Source organism: Heterocephalus glaber, unplaced genomic scaffold (assembly GCF_053883595.1).
Source record: "Heterocephalus glaber isolate CG9 unplaced genomic scaffold, H.glaber_assembly_v1.0 deba00001509, whole genome shotgun sequence".
Lineage (NCBI taxonomy): Eukaryota > Metazoa > Chordata > Mammalia > Rodentia > Bathyergidae > Heterocephalus > Heterocephalus glaber.
The window spans coordinates 40,387,503-40,403,954 of NW_028258325.1; the positions used below are offsets into that span (position 1 = coordinate 40,387,503).

At 38.1% G+C, this 16,452-nt stretch overlaps 1 protein-coding gene across 5 annotated transcripts in view; it reads right to left on the reverse strand.

Moving 5' to 3' along the window:
- Corin (corin, serine peptidase) overlaps window positions 1–16,452 on the reverse strand; it is a 313,304-nt gene that overhangs the window by 295,285 nt on the left and 1,567 nt on the right. The window contains exon 1 of one of the 5 annotated variants that reach the window (XM_087187864.1): window positions 11,050–11,068. The exons of the other annotated variants lie outside the window; for them this stretch is intronic. The gene's annotated coding sequence lies outside the window, so the exon portion shown is untranslated. Of the gene's footprint in view, window positions 1–11,049; window positions 11,069–16,452 lie in introns of those variants that run through there. 5 annotated transcript variants of the gene reach the window in all.

Below are 16,452 nucleotides of genomic sequence, written 5' to 3' on the forward strand. Positions count from 1 at the left end.
GTGTTGCATTAAATCTGTATATAAATTTTAGAAGTATGGCCATTTTGACATTATTGATTCTGCCTATCCAGGAACAAGGGATATCTTTGCATTTTCTCATGTCCTCTTTGATTTCCTTTTTCAGAGTACTGTAGTTTGAGTTGTAGAGGTCTTTCACTTTCTTGGTTAGTTTATTCCTAAGTATTTAGTTTTTCAAATGGTATTGTTTTCCTAATTTCTTTCTCAGGGAATTCATTATTGGTGTAGAGGAATGCTATTGATTTTTGTGTGATTTTGTATCCTGCTATATTGCTGAATTTGGTTATTAATTCTAGGAGTCTTTTGGTGAAATTTTTTGGGTCTTCTATGTAGAGGATCATGTTATCTGCAAATAATGATAATTTGACTTCTTCCTTTTCTATACATATCCCTTGTATTTCTTTCTCTTCATGATTGCTCTGGCTAATGTTCTGAGTACTATATGAAATAAGAGTAGACATCTTGGTCTTATTCTTCATTTTAGAGGAAAAGCTCTCAATTTTTCCCCATTTAATGTGATGTTGGCAGTAGGTTTGTGATAAATGGCTATTTTTAGATTGAGACAAGGTCCTTCTATACCTTTTTTTCTTCGGATTTTTTTTTTTTTTTTGGTACCGGGGATCGAACTTGGTACCTTGAGCTTGCGAGGCAGGCACGGGAACCACTGAGCTAAATCCCCGGCCCTTCTTCAGGATTTTTAATCATGATTGGATGTTGGATTTGTTACAGGGTTTTTCTGCATCTACTGAGATGATCGTGTAAGTTTTGTCCCTGGTTCTGTTCATGTGGTGGATTACATTTATTGATTTGTGCATGTTGAACCATCCTTACATCCCTGGGCTGTCTACTTGTCTGATTTGGTGGTTATGAGTTTCTTAATGTATTCTTTGTCATGGAAATACTTTATTTCACCATCAACTTTGAAGATAATTTTGCAGAATTTATCAGTCTGAGTTGGAGGTTGTTTTTTTAGGGCTTGAAATACTTTACTCCAAGCTCTCCTGGCCTTTAAAATTTATGTTAAGAAGTCTGCAGTAATTCTAATGGGTTTACCTTTATAAATGATTCATTGCCTTTTGTCTAACAGCTTTAATGATGTGGTTGGTGTTGGACTTCTGGGATTTTGTGTCGTAGAAGGAATTTTTTATGATTGTGGCTTTTTGAGGTTCTATATGCCTCCCTTACTTGTACATTAAATTCTTTCCCCATATTTGGAAAATGTTGTGCTATTATTTCTGTCAACAGGTTTTTTATATCATTTGTGCCATCTTCTCATTCTTCACTAATTCCAATTAATCTTATATTACTTGCCTTTGCATCATCTAGAAGCTGTTGGATCCACTTTTTGTGTTCTCTTATTGTTTTTAATGTATCTCTGAAAAATTGGTCTCTGACAGTAACCCCGTCTTCTGACACTCTGTCCTCACAGTGGTTGCTTCTGCTGCCCATACTTCCACTAGAATTTTTAATCTTCTGAATTTCTTCAGAGTCTTTTCCTGGACTCTAATTCTTAGCTGAACTAGTCATTTGTGTTTTGTAATGTTTTATTTAGCTTACCTAGCTTCTTTTTAGTGTTTTTCTGTAATCTTATTGTTTTATTTATTAAATCCATTATCTATTTAGTTATATTTTCTTTGACCTCACTGAACCTTATTAGTCTGGTTTTTAATCTCCTCTGTTATTCTTTCATATAATTTGGTTGTGTGGCTTTTGATTTCTTCCCCCTCAATGGCCTGTGGATCAGCTCTGGAAAAGGTGGAAGTTTTAGGAGGCATTTTGTTGTCTTGTCTTCTCATGTTTCTATTGATTTTTAAAATTTAATGCGTGTGTGTGTGTGTGTGTGTGCGCGCACATGTGCACAGGTCTGTGGGTTAGCTACAATGGAAGAGTTTGCTGCTAGTATGGAGCTAGTGTCTGCTTTTCACTGATGCACTCTGGGCATGGCTAACTATAAGCTTTTGTTTCTGTCCCAAGATCAACCACCTCCATTTATTCGGTAGGGGATGCTGCAGTGTATTTGGCCCAGCACCCAGTTCTCTAGGACTAGATCATATCATTTTTGTTAGTGTCACAAATGCTATCCAAATATTGACATACAAAGAAAAACAATAGAAACAAAAATACCAATAAAATCAGCCATAGTAATAATGTCAAGGACAAACTGGATATTGACATACCCTAAGAAGCAGTAATGTACCACCCTTAACCACAGAAAAGAGATCTTTAATTATAGCATAAACACTAAGACAAACCAGATATTGACATAGAGTAAATATCTATGAAATGTAACAACTATAGCTCCACTAACAAAAGAACAGGATTCAACAGTAATAGTATAGAGTTAAGTATCTAAAGATTCATTAAACTTACTGGCTATACTAGTAACAATCAAGAGGGTGGGTAAGCAAAAAAATGAAAAAAATAGAATTTGAAAAAGTAATCAATGGAAGATAAGAAGGAGGAGATAAAGATGAGATAAAGGATCCTATTGAGTAAAAGGAAATTAATAATATTAGATAAAAGTAACAGAAAAGAACAAACAAGAAAAAAAGAAAGAAACAGAACAAAATAAAGGAAAGAAGAAAAAAGGGTTAAAAGGAGACAAGAAAAGGAAAAAATTCTAAACCTTCAAAAAGAAAACAAAAAAGCACATTCAGATGCAGTTGCCTCTGAAAGCCACACATGCAGGCCTGACTTCTTACCACTGAGGATGGGGCCCTGTGTCCTTCCTGGCCTGAGCCTAAACTTCTTAGGAGATCCATGTTTAGCCTGCATCCTCTCACAGCTGTCTCCCATGATTTTCTCACCCCAGTCACTGTGGGAGGGTAACACTGGAAACACTGAAAAAAGTTCTTATGTAGTTGTTCTGTAGCTATGTCTTAAACAATTAACCCCTCTCAAAATGGTGCCTGATTAAACTCTCTCGGACTATATGGCAGGGGGTGCACTGGGTTTCTTCTCCAACTCTAGTCTGCCATGAAGAAGTCACTTCCAGTATAAAGTCCCACACTGTTACTGTAGTTTACAAGGGCTGTGATCTTTTCTTGGAGCTGGCACTGCTGGCCCAGTTTTTTATTTCTGCTGGAGCTTCTGACTTTCTAGAGCTTACCTTCTCTCCTCAGGCATCGGCCCTATCTGTGATCAGGTCAGTGGGTTGGTCAGTGCCTCTGCTACCCCTTACCATAGAGAAATAAAACACAGAGTGAGCTTGGAGTTGATGGGGAGCAACAGCCAGGGTGTAGAATCTACAGAAATGTCAATACGCTATAGAGATTAAATAAGGGTAATTTGTGATAATGTAAAAAGAAATTTACAAAACTTTTACCATTTTACTTAAAAATTTTGTTCAATTAAACTACAACAGGGAGAAATCTAATATTGAAAACACTTCAATGACAAGGAATATTAGTAAATATTTATTTATAGGAACTTATAAATGAATTTTAGAATTATTATTTCTGCCAGAGTCAAATTATTGACCTTCCCAACTTCTTTCCACTAATGGTTTTAAATGTTTTTAATACATTAATACAAATTGATTATATGAAGTACACCGAATATTTAAGATTTATGATTACAGAGTCCAGGGTATCAAAAAATTATAAATTTCTTAAAATTGTAAAAAGATGATAAAAGCAAAAGAAAGCTTTAAGCATATACAAGTAGTTCCCATTATTCCAAATAATGAAACATTTTTCTAGTCATAATACGGTATTTTACAAGGAATATGCAACATCTTTCAATTGCCTTAAGTTTCTTTCCAGTGCTAAAGTTGTCTGTACTTTGAGACAAAACCAAACATATAAATGATAAATGTCCTTTTTTATGATAAATGTGTTTTGAAATGTCTGGGACTCACTTATGAAAAAGCAAACATTCAGATCCAAATTAAAGCAGACTAAACTAATTAATTTTTTTCTTTTAATGTTTAATATTTGCCTAAACTTCCTATCAACTTTTAAACTTTACAGACTTATAATTGTGAGTCAAGTGGTAGTAAATACCCTTGTTTTTTATTTAAAAGCTTAGAAAAATATTCTTTTCTAAATATAAAAATTAAATTGTCTGTTAGTAGTATACTAAATTGTTCATGATCAAAAAGCCTTCTATGACTTGGTCTTGGTATAGGTGCACAAATAAAATTTTTTAATCTCATTAAACTATCAAGCAAAAATTTACTTTTTTTCCTTTTTTAAAAAATGGAAAAGCTACACATTTACAGAAAAGTTGAGAGTACAATATGAAGAACCTCTTATGTAAACCATTTGATATTAGGTTGCTAACCAGCCATCCTATCCTTCTGGAATATATTAGTGGATATTTCCTACAAACAAGGATATTCTCCTATATAACCAAAACATGGCCATTAAAATCAGTAAATTGCATCGCTCCATTGTCACCATCTAATTCTCAGACTCATTGAGTTTTTCCCGTAGTCCCAATAATAACTCATATATTAAATGAACTAATTGAGAATCATGTATTACATTTAGTTTTCATGACTTTTTTTGTCTTCCTCAGTCTTTCCTGTGTTCCATGACTTTGACACTTTTGTAAGTTACTGTTCAGTCTATAGAATATTCCTCTGTTGTGGTTCAGGATTAAAATCAGGTATCTTTAGCATAAACACCAAAGTGATATTACAGTCTTTGCATTATATCCTATAAATCTATCCTTTTATTGATGATAAGCATATCAATTACATGATAGAGGCCAGCCTCCCATAAAAGATTACTCTCTCCCCTCGTGTAATTAACAAGTATTTTGTAACAAGGTATTTGAAACATTTTAAATAGCCTTTCCCTTCAAAAACTCCACTTATTCCTTTACTTAAATAAGTATGAACTCTTGGTTTCCTATTTTATTCAATAGTTTATAATCTCTAAATACCATTATTTACTTTGATGCTCAACTTAGCTTCCATGTGGCCAGTAGGAGCCTGTTCAAGCTGGTTTCTGTGTCCCTTTGATATGCCCTTATCATTCTTTGAACATTCTCTTTATTTCTGAAACAAAAGTTTTAAACTCAGCCTGTACTTGTTGTGCAGCCATTTCTCCAAGGAGTTTAGTTCTTTTTTGTAGAAAATGATACCTAAAAAGCAAGACCTGGGTACTCATAGGGTATGCTTATTGCTCTTGGGGTGTCACTATTCCCCATTTACCTCCGTATATAGAGCTAGATGGACAAAAGTGTTTATATAGTGTGTGCACTCACATACACACATATACGAATATATATGTCTGTATCTATCTTTATACATTGAAAGGCACACATTTTCATGTATATCTCCAATTCTAATTCCATAACATAGGTTCCAGAGCTAGAGTTTATTTGTTTTTGTGATACTGAGGATTAAGCCCAGGTTCCTCTCACTGAGTTACATCCCCAGCCCTTTTTTTACATATTGAGACTGGGTAGGACTCAGTTGCTAAGTTGCCCAGGTTTGGCTTCAACTTTAGATCCTCCTCCCTCAGCCTCTCAGAGGTGTGCCTCCCGATGCTCTGCTTATATTTTTAACTTTTCCTCCACTTAGGAGAAATCTGTCTTATTGATGACATGTTTAATTATTTGGTGAGTCCCCCAATTTATAATAATCTGCATTGTTCCAGCCCCACCTTGCAGATGTATGCCATGCTCACCCTGTCCAAGTCCCACATCCCGCGTGGCTCCCCCATGTAGACTCCTCCCTCCCTCATGTTACTCAGACTCTGACGCCCCCACTTAGATCAACCTTTAATCTGCGTGGGCACCAACATGCCTGTCTGCCCCCCCTTCAGTCCTCATCCCCTATCCTCTCTGTACCTTGTAGCTCATCCCAGTCCACCCACCAAACAAACTCAGGACTGACTTGTTCACCAAGCCCAAGGAATAGGAAAACCCAAAGGAACCCAAAGTTTTGAAATTTATGGAAGGCTATGAACACTACTCATTTTTAATTTTTTCTCTCTTGAAACATACATAAAAGAGAAACAAACCTCAAAGATCTGGATCCACAGCTTTTTCAACTACTTTTACTTAGTAGGTTGTGTCTATCCATTTGTTTATTTAACACTTGTGCTGCAGCAACTGGAACCATCACATATGCTCTGAATCCATTATTTCATATCAGAGTTGACCCTCATGCCAGAAAGTGGTGAAAAGGAAGAACAGTCCACAGTGAATCTATTTCAAGATCCTCCATAGATAACAGAATCCTCTGGTAATTTTCCTATTTATACTATACTTTTCCTGTAAATGCACAAATAAATTCAATGCCTTCCCCATCTTACCAAGTGTATATCATGCACTATAGTTGTGACTCTTGCAATTTCAGTGTGACAGCAAAACTAGAACAAATTTCTTGTTCCTTCACAATTTCACAAGTAGAAGATCTATTCTGAACTGTATATCTTAGCAACTGGTATATAATTTGGTTTCTTTCCTATAAAATCAAAAACATGTATTATTTCATTGACAGGAAGCATCATGTGGCTTCTCACTGATGCATCTGAATGGCCAGCATAGTTATTTGCTTTTGGGACCCATTACTTAATAAAATAAGGGCTGCTTGATCATAAGCACTATGACACAAAAAGTCAATCTAAAAGCAAAGGCAGCTACTAAGTGACTAACAGGCAGGATAGCTATGCTGGAAAAGGAGATGACTCTCATCATTATTGGCATTATCTAAAATGTACCCCCAAAGGTTCATTGTGTTGAAAATGATGGGCTTTCAAGAAGATTGGATGATGAGTGCTCATAATTTGATTTCACCACTGGGAGGACAGGAAGTAGCGCATAGCTGCAGGGAGTGGATGACGAGGTGTGACCTTGGGGACTATATCTGGTCTCCAATAGCTTCCTTTCTAGCTCTTTCCCTCTCCCTCTCCTTCCTGGCTGTCAGAAAGTGACCAGCTTTCTTCTATCACACCCTTCCTCCATGATATTTCTGTCTTGAACCCAGCTTACCATGGGTTGAAACCTCTGAAGCCATCAGCCAAAATAAATCTTTCTTCCTTTAAGTTGTTTTTCCTCAGATATGTGTTCACAGCAATAAAAATACAGACTAACATACTCACCCTGGGTAGGACAAGGATATCACAAGATTTCATCACACTATTCAGAACAGTTCACAGTTTAAAGTTTATAAATTGTTTATCTCTGGAGTTTTTTACTTAATATCTTTGGGCCCAGTTGACCATGAGTAACTGAAACCATAAAAAGTAAAATCATGGATAAGGGGAAACTACTATATGGCTATTTCTGGACCTTACTCTTTTAAGGAGAAAAAGGCCAATTTGGATGATTTTTTAAATGTTTTTCCTTTGTCTTTTAGAAACATTAGAGAAAAGACAACAGAATTTTTAAAGGAAAGCTCTCTTTTAAAAATTACCCCAAGGACACGCCTGGCTCCCAACCTGATCCTCGCCTATCTAGTGGAAGACCCTCAACACCAACCACTGTCCCTCCACATTCTTCCCACCACCCCCACATTGCACAGCTGGGTAAAATGCTCAGTTCTGATATTCAGCCAGATTAGATACCCACAAAGGACCCAGGGTATATGATGGCTCTCAACTTTCCTCTAATTGGTCTGCTTTGGGGGTGGAATAAGCAATTTTGCAACTTGATAGAGGGTCTCTTTAATAAGCACTGGAAAAATATCCACTAAGAGGGAAGCAAATATGAAGGTCAGTGTGGACGCCTCTCATCCAGGCAGCACTCCTATGGCATCCTCCCCTCTTCCTTAGTGGGAGCTCCTAAATCCCTTGGAATTTTCTGACTGATAGGAAGGATGAGATCACCTTTTGTTCTAATGAGGTGATTCTTGGATTTTTGATGGGCACCTTAATAGCTTCAGGACAGGGGCTGTTGCCAGAAAGACCAAACATTCATTAAAATCCTGCAGTTTTCAACCCTAGTTCCAAGAAAGAGGGGCTGGAGAGTGAATCAGTCACATCTATATGCGCAAGGCTCCCTGAAAATCCCTCAGCGTTGGGATCTGGAAAGTTTCTGAGTTGATCAACATATCCTCATGTTGGAGTGGTGCACCCCAACTCCACAGGGACAGAAGCTCCTACACTCAGGGTGCTTCTGGACCTTGTGCTGGGTACCTGCTCATCTGGCTGTTCATTTGTTCTTTGTCATAAACCGGTAAATGTTAGTAAAATGTCTTTCTGAGTTCTGTGAGCAATTCTAGCAAATTATCAGACCTAAGAGAGGATGGGGGAACCCCTGATTTATAGCTAGTGAGTCCGAAGTACAGCTGGCCCAAACTTGCTCCTGGCATCTGAAGGGGAGTCAGACTTGTGGAACAGAACACTTTCACTTGTGGGATCTGACTGTAACTCCAAGTAAACAGTGTCAAAATTGAACTGAATTTCTGGACACTTTGTTGGTGTCAGGGAGTTGGAGAAGTGGTGTTGGAAAGATACCATGCATCTGGTGTCAGGAGGGAAAGAATATGCTAGCTCCTCAACTGTCAGAAAGGGGAAAAGGGAAAGAGTTAAGTAAAATGAAGCAATGTCCTGCTTATTTTCCACTTCCTTATTAAAATTACAGCTTTCAAATCTAGTGTAATGGTTATTATCATTAATTTGATTGGCTTCAGGGACACTAGCAAATTAGTAAAACACACTTTTGCATTTGTCTGTGTGGGTCATAGAGACATAATCTTGGAGACTATATGTGGTCCCTGGTCCCTTCCTCTCTGACTCTTACTCTCACTTTGCTCCACAGCCATCGTAATGTGAGCAATGTTCCTTCACTCTGCCCTTCCACCATCCCTTCCATGATGTTTCTGCCTTGGTGTCAGCTGACCATGGACTGAACCCTCTGAAACCATGAGCCAAAATAAGCCTATCCTCCTCTTAATTGTGGTTGTCAGGTATTTTGTCCCAGCAACTGGAAGCTGACAATACATCTAGGAAGATCTAATTACCTCAGTATATATAATAAACTCAGAATCAAGGTTAACTGGCGTCTATAAAATCTCTAGCATCTTAGTGTCTATTTAGTATTGAACTCCCATTTCTGATTTTGCTGCATTTGGATAAAATTGTTTTTAAAGGATCACAGGGAAATATGAAATAAAATATTGTAGCTTTGATTTTCAAACCACAATCTATAGAGGGGTGGCATCTTGCTCCCAGGATGAGTTTCTGAAATAGGCATTGCAAATGTGAAAATCAAGTCCTGTCAAAATAATCCTTAAAAGTCCTAAAAGAAGTGCCACAGTGGAAACCAGTATAGGTTCGCCACAAAAAATTCCACACGATTAGTTTTCTAGAATTGGAACAGATATCCACTGAATATCAGATTAATTGGCTCAAAGGTCAAAAAGGCATAGCTCTTTAAATTCAAGGTCTGTGTTACTTTTCTCTCATTGCTGAGACAAAATACCCAACATCCAATGTTACAGGGGAAAGGGTTTATTTGGCTTATAGTTCGTAGAGGTTTCAATCCATAATCAGCTGGCTCCAAAGCAGGGTGGATGGCAGACAGGCATCACAGAGGAGAAAACATGGCGTGTACACAGGGTAGCAAAGGCAACAAGAGGGAGTTTTAACAGCACCTTTCTGTCTCTTTTATCTTATTCAGACTATTGGGATTAGGCATTAGGGATTAGGGCAGTACCAAACTAATCACTCACACCTACTAGTTTAGTATCACACGCCCTTAACCCCAGCATCACACATTCCAGATTCAACTACCTCTGAAAAAGAAAGTCCTACATCATCCACATGAGGCTTTGGGGGGACATCTAAACACGAACCTTTACAGGCCACAGGTAGAACTGTAAGATGGATAAGGAACTAGGTTCTGAAACTGACAGCAGACTGCCACCCCTCATCTTGGGCTTTCACTCCAAGGCACAGAGTCAAAGACTGAGCAGAATGATGCAGCTATTTACACAGTTCTCTCTTCCCTGCACTCCTGGGGTGGGGTTTATTAATTAGTTAGAAACTAAGCTTCACAAATGTAGGGATCTTTGTTTCATTCCCTGCTGAATCCCAAGTGCCTAGCATTATCCTTGGTACATAAATATTTGTTTAATGAATGTATGAAACTATTTCTTTTTCTATCCAGACTGTGCAGCTGAATTCTTCAAAGTGAAGGTTATTTAGGTCTAGCACAAGGGTTTCACCTCTTGGATAGTTGTGCTGCCCTCGCCAGAAAAAAATTCAGATTGAATATTCATAAAGAGATTTTTCAATGTTCAAGGAGTCTATGAAGTCCCTAATTAATATTTACTGATATTGTTAACCTTTAATAAGCTGCTGTGGCACTTTAGCAGAATGCCACTTTCCTGCATTTCAATGAAAGCCGCAGAACTTTTCTTTAAAATGCTCCCCTGTACTGGAAATCAATAGTACTCCTCAAACACCGCCAACTAGAGTCAACAGGGGCTTGGGCTGAGTAAGCACAATGAGAGCCACCAAAATGGTCTTTCAGCTCACCCCTGTGTTTTCTGCCTGTCTCCCAAGGCAGCCTGGTGGCTCACTGGGCCTTTTCCACACATGTCATTTTAGGCCTCTTGCACAGTTTCAGCACCAATATTGAATGGCAAGATGGATCGCCTGCAGGCCCTCCCTGGGTGCCCAGCCAGCCCAACCAGGCATTGAAATGCATTTGTCACCGCCATCTCTGATGGTTTGGACATGTAGATATGTACCACAGGAGCATTTCAAACAGCTGCTGCAAGGTGAACTGATGGAGGCAACCACTAGCATTCTGAGAGGCAAACATAATTTACAGGCACTGGACACTCTCCTGCAGAGCTCAGAGTGGAGCAAACACTGCTGCAGAGCACTCAGGAATGAGGCACAGTGCAGCAGTGCTCTTGGACATCTGTGGCCATTTTTGAGTAAACAGAAAAGGTAGAGAGAGACTGGAGACGAGCCTGGGGATCAGTGACAGGTTGGAGAGAGCCACTGACTCAGCAATCCATAGGCAAACTGCCCTGTGTACTACACACCAGACTGGAGGCTTAGTTACTTTCCCATTGCCAGGACAAAATACCCAACACCCACAAGGTTTATTTTGGCTCACAGTTCGTAGAGATTTCAGTGCATAGTTGGCTGGTTCCAAGGCAGGGCAGCAGGGCACAGGGGCATCACAGAGGAGAACCAGCTCATGGCATGGCAAGCAGGAACCAGCAAGTGATTAAGGGAGGAGAAGGAATATATACCTTTCCAGGCCACACCCACAGTGATCTACCTATTCCTAACAAGATTTACCCCCAACACCACACCCAGCTATAAACCCATCAGTTAACTAATCCTATAATAAGTATCACACACCCGTGATCTAGGTGCCTCCAAAAAGCCTCACCTATGAGTGCATGAAGATTTCGGGAACATTTTAGATATAAGGCATAACAGTTAGAAAGCACACACTAGCAGAATATGATCTCCTCACCTGCACAGTGATGGCCTTTCTGTAAGAATAGTAAGTATTATAAACTATGCCTGATCTGAAGCAGATTTAGCAAAGCAAAAGCAGAATAAACTCTTAGAAAGAGGTTGAGGCAGGGAAGAGATGAGGTCATACTGGATATGGGTGAGCTCTAAATCCAGTATGACTCGTGTCCTTGTAACGTGAGGAAGAACTCACAGTCACATAGGGAAGAAGACCATGTGGTGATGAAAGCACAGATGGAATGATATCTCTATAAGCCCGGGGACACCCAGGACTGCTGACAGCTACCAGAAGCTAGGAAGAAAGGAGGAAGGAGTTTTCCTTCCAGCCTTCAAGGGAGCTAGACCCCACCAATGCTTTGATTTTTAACTTATAGCCTCCAAAACAGTGAGCAAATAAATTTCTGTTGTTATAAGCCACCCAATTTCTGACAACTTGCTAACAGCAAGCCTAAGAAACTAGTACTGTACAGCATTTATTTATCCTAGTGAGTTCCAAATATTCCATTCACAAAGAGTTAATAATTCATTATTTTCACAAAGAGTTAATAGGTACCAATTATATTTCAGGAATTCATCTAGCAATGAAGATAATTGAAAAAATCTCTGCTTTTTTCAACATATATTCTAGTAAAGGAGAGAGAAAACAGTCAAAATAAATTATAATACTGTACATAGTTCATCAAATGTTGGTAAGTTCAAGAGAGGTCCTAAAGAGGTGGAGTATTTGTTCTTAAATCTGAAATAAGTTGAACATTCTCATTAGATTTTGCTCTGAACATTGACTCAGGATTCTCATATTTTCATTCATATGAAAATGGTACAACATGTAAAGGTATGTATGGGAGAGAAGATCTTCCCTCTATTATATCAGTTTCTGCTCTAAAATCAAGACACTCATCAGTCTTAAAGCTCACTGGAAAGAGAAAAAAATATATAAGCAAAAACTATCAAGGTTAAAAGGGATTCTGTGACTAATACACACTTGTTGGCTGATTATTAATGAATCTAGTCATTTACTAGTCAATAAAAGCCACAGCAGTGTAAAAGACCTCAATAAAACAGGAATGATTCTGCCATGCAAAACCACTCCTTAAGAGAAGAAGCACAAAGAGATCTTGGGACAGAAGAACCTTTAATAAGAATCTCATTAAAGGAAGCTCATCCGGCAGCAAAGAGGATCTTCTATCCATGCTGTCCAAGAGAGTAACCCTCAGCACTTGAAATGTGCCTAGTGAGGCAGAAAGTGGAATTTTTAATTTGATTTAACTTTGATTAATTAAATAGCCTCATGCAGCTAGCCACTACTCTATTCCATAGCATAATTCTAGAACCACAGAAATCTGTCTGGGACTTTCCTCACTGAGTCTGAGATGGGACCAGATGCTCAAATAACAGGTTAGGGGCTGTGAGGATTTATCTTAATTGTGTCAGCTTGATTGGCTTAAAGAAACAGTGTGCATGGGTGGGTCATGGAGGTTCTATATATGGTATCTGGCCCTTTCTTCTCTAGCACTGTTTCCTTGCTCTCCTTCTCAACCTCCACCAACTAAGCAGCTTTGTTCCACCATGTTTCTGCCTTGGAACAAGCCAACCACAAATTGAATTGTCTGAAACCAAGACCCAAGTTAAACCTCTCCTGCTTTTAAGCCATGGGTTTCAGGTAATATGTTCTATCAGCAGGAAAGCTGACCGATACAGGAACCAAGTAACCAAAGCAATTTGACCAAGAGAAAGGTAAAGGCTTCATACATTCTGATTTCAAATTATATTACAATCCTGTAGTAATCAAAATAATCTAGTGCTGGCATATAATTACACATATGGACCAATAGGAACAGAGTAGAGAGCCCAGAGAAACATCTATGCATATATGGTCACCTGATCTTTGACAAAGGTGTCGAGAATAGACAATGTGGAAAAAGTAGTCTCTTTAACAAATGATGTTGGGAAAACTGGATATCTACATGTAGAGAATAAACTGGTCCTTTATCTCATACCATAGACAAAAATCTAGTAAAAGTTGGTTGAAGACTTAAACAAAAACTAAAACCATAAAATTCCTGAAAGAAAATATAAAAGAATCTTCCTGGCATTGGCTCTTGCAATAATTCCTTAGATATGATATCAGAAGCACAAGCAACAAAAGTAGTGGGGTCACATCAAACTAAAAAACTCCTACAAAGGAAACAATCAACAAAATAAAAAGTCAACTACAGAATGGAAGAAAATATTTGCAAACTATATATATGATAGAATTAATATCCAAAATCTATAAGGAACTCCTATAACTCAATAGCAAAAATGAAAAAAATAAATAAATGCTTTTAAAAGTAGGCTAAAGATCTGGACAGACATTTCTGCAATGATATCCTACAAATGCCCAGCTTTTCAGGTACATGATAAGTTGTTCAACATCATCATCTTCATCATCATCATGGAAATCCAAATAAAAATCAAAATGAGGTATCACCTCACAACTGTTAGAATGGCTATTACCAAAAAAATTTAAAAAGCAAACATTTTTAAATATGGAGAAAGGAAAACCCAATATACTATTGGTAGGAACCTAAATTGATACAGCTATTGTGGAAAACAATATGGAGGGTGCTCAAAGGATTAAAAATAGAACAACCATATGACCCAGAAATCCCACATCTGGATATAGGAGTTGAAATTAAGATCTTGAAGATACACCTGCATTCCCTCCTCCATTGCAGCATTATTCACAATAGCCAAAACATGGAAACCACCTAAATGTCCATTGGTGGATAAATGGATAAAGAAAATGTGGTGTATAGGAGGAATAGAATATTATTCAATCTTTTAAAAAGAAGGAAATCATGCCACTCGCAAGAAGACTGATGAACCTGGGAGACATTTCGCTAAATGAAATAAGCCAGACGCAGAAGGACAAATCCTACATGATCACACTGCCATGAGGAATCTTGGAGTCAATATCAGTGAGATAGAGTAGAATAGTGATTGCTGGGGGGTGAGATGGGGAATGGGAAAGTATTGGAAAAAGGGCATAAAATTTCCAGCAATGCAAGATAAACAAGTCCTAGCCATCCCTGCTCTAGTTAACAATATTATACTTCATACTTAAAATTTTACTGAGAGTAGATTTTATGATGTGTTCTTATAACAAAATAATAACAATAAATGGAGCAGAAGGAAACTCTTGAAGGTGACAGATATGTTTATGACATTCATTGCGGTGATGGCTTCACAGGCCTATGCTTATTCCAAATTTATCAATTTGTATGTATTAAATATGTGCAGCTTTTTGTATGACAATACCTCAAGAAGTGGTTTTAACAAAAAAGGATTAGAGCCTTCATAGAATGTAAAATTGCTGCATACATGATACCTCCAGTACACATTTACTTCCTTAATCTTTATAGTGTCCTTGCAGTGGTCAACAGTATGATCCCCACTTTCTGATGGAACCTCGGGCTCAGCAATGTTATTTGACTTGCCCAGAGCCTAGCATTTAAGGGGTAGAACTAGATGTCCAACACCGAAGCTTGTACTCTTTTTAAATTCTTCCTACCAAAGCCTATCATCTATGACATCTTTACCTCTTAACATTTCTTCCTCTTCCACATTTTCTGAATATCCTAAAATCCACAACTGATTTTTCGGGAGAAGGGGTGTAGAAATTGAGAAACAATCAAGTTATTTGAGTGCTCAGTGTTGACCTTGTACTCTGAAGACAAATATCCTTTTGTCAACATATACTGTTTTCTCCATTTCATTAAAGTGGAATGTTGAAAACAGTGCCGGGCAGAGGAGGCATGAATGTATGCTCACTGAATGATTTATTAAGGAAAAAGTGGCAGTTTAAATACACCTTTCTCTGACTTAAAGACATCATATTACAGTGATATATGTATACCTATTTTTATAGCAATACAATTTATAAGAGCTAAATCTTGGAAGCAGCCTATAGGTCCATGAATAGATGGATGGATAAAGAAAATGTAGTATTTATATACAACGGAGTACTACTCTGCTATAAAGAAGGATAAATTTGAGTCATTTGCAGGAAAATGGGTGTGCCTTGAGACCATAATACCAAGTGAAATAAATCTGACACACACGCTTACATTTAGTGTGGGTTCTCTTATATGAGAAACCTCAAGTATAAATAAATTACAGAGCAAAATAAAAGGTAGGTAATAGGAAATACGGAGATACCTATACCTTTTGCAAATAGGAAGGGGACCAAGCAAGATATGGAGGGAGGAGAGAGGGAGGGAGAGAGAAGGGATACTAAAATGTGTTTGGTACATGTATCAACTCCCCACAATGAATGTAATCATTATGTGCTGCAAACAGGTACTAATAAAACTTTTTAAATTAAATAAATAAATACACCTTTCTCCCTTGGATCTGTTCAGCTAAAATTTGATGTCATAGCTCCTCTGGTCCTCAGGGAGCTCACCAGTAGAGACATTCAGAAACCCTAATGCTTCTGTGTTTAAGGAGGCTGGAGGTGAAAGAAAGAGGAAAAATAAAGATCAAGGTACCTTATTACCAGTATGGAGAGTTGAAATTACAGTGTGCAGAGACTGGCTATGCAAACTCTCAGCAGATATTGGCATGCTCAGCTTCTCCCTTAACTTTGTCTACCCCCTATCCTATCTGCAAGGAACTTTCTAGAAAAAAGCCTCCTTCCCCAAGGAGGGGAAAAAAAGCTTTACTGCATCTTGAGATGTATTTGATACCAAGCCAGAATAACTCCAAAAATAGTTCATCCTAGTGAAACCCTTGGCATTCTGGGAAGGATCTTGAAAACTTATGATCCCCTGAGCCCTCAGACTCCCTACAAGGGCATCTGTCTAACTTTTCAAGCCTTGGGCACCTGGTTTGGGGGAGTGATTTTGAGCATAATGTTAACCATTGGGTGCATAATAATACAAACGAGCTGGTGAATGTTGGTTGTTGTTGACCAATGGGGCGTGGACCTCATTTTCTTGGGGTTATGGCAAAATTAATGGTTTACAGCACCTTTAATTTCAAAACTCTC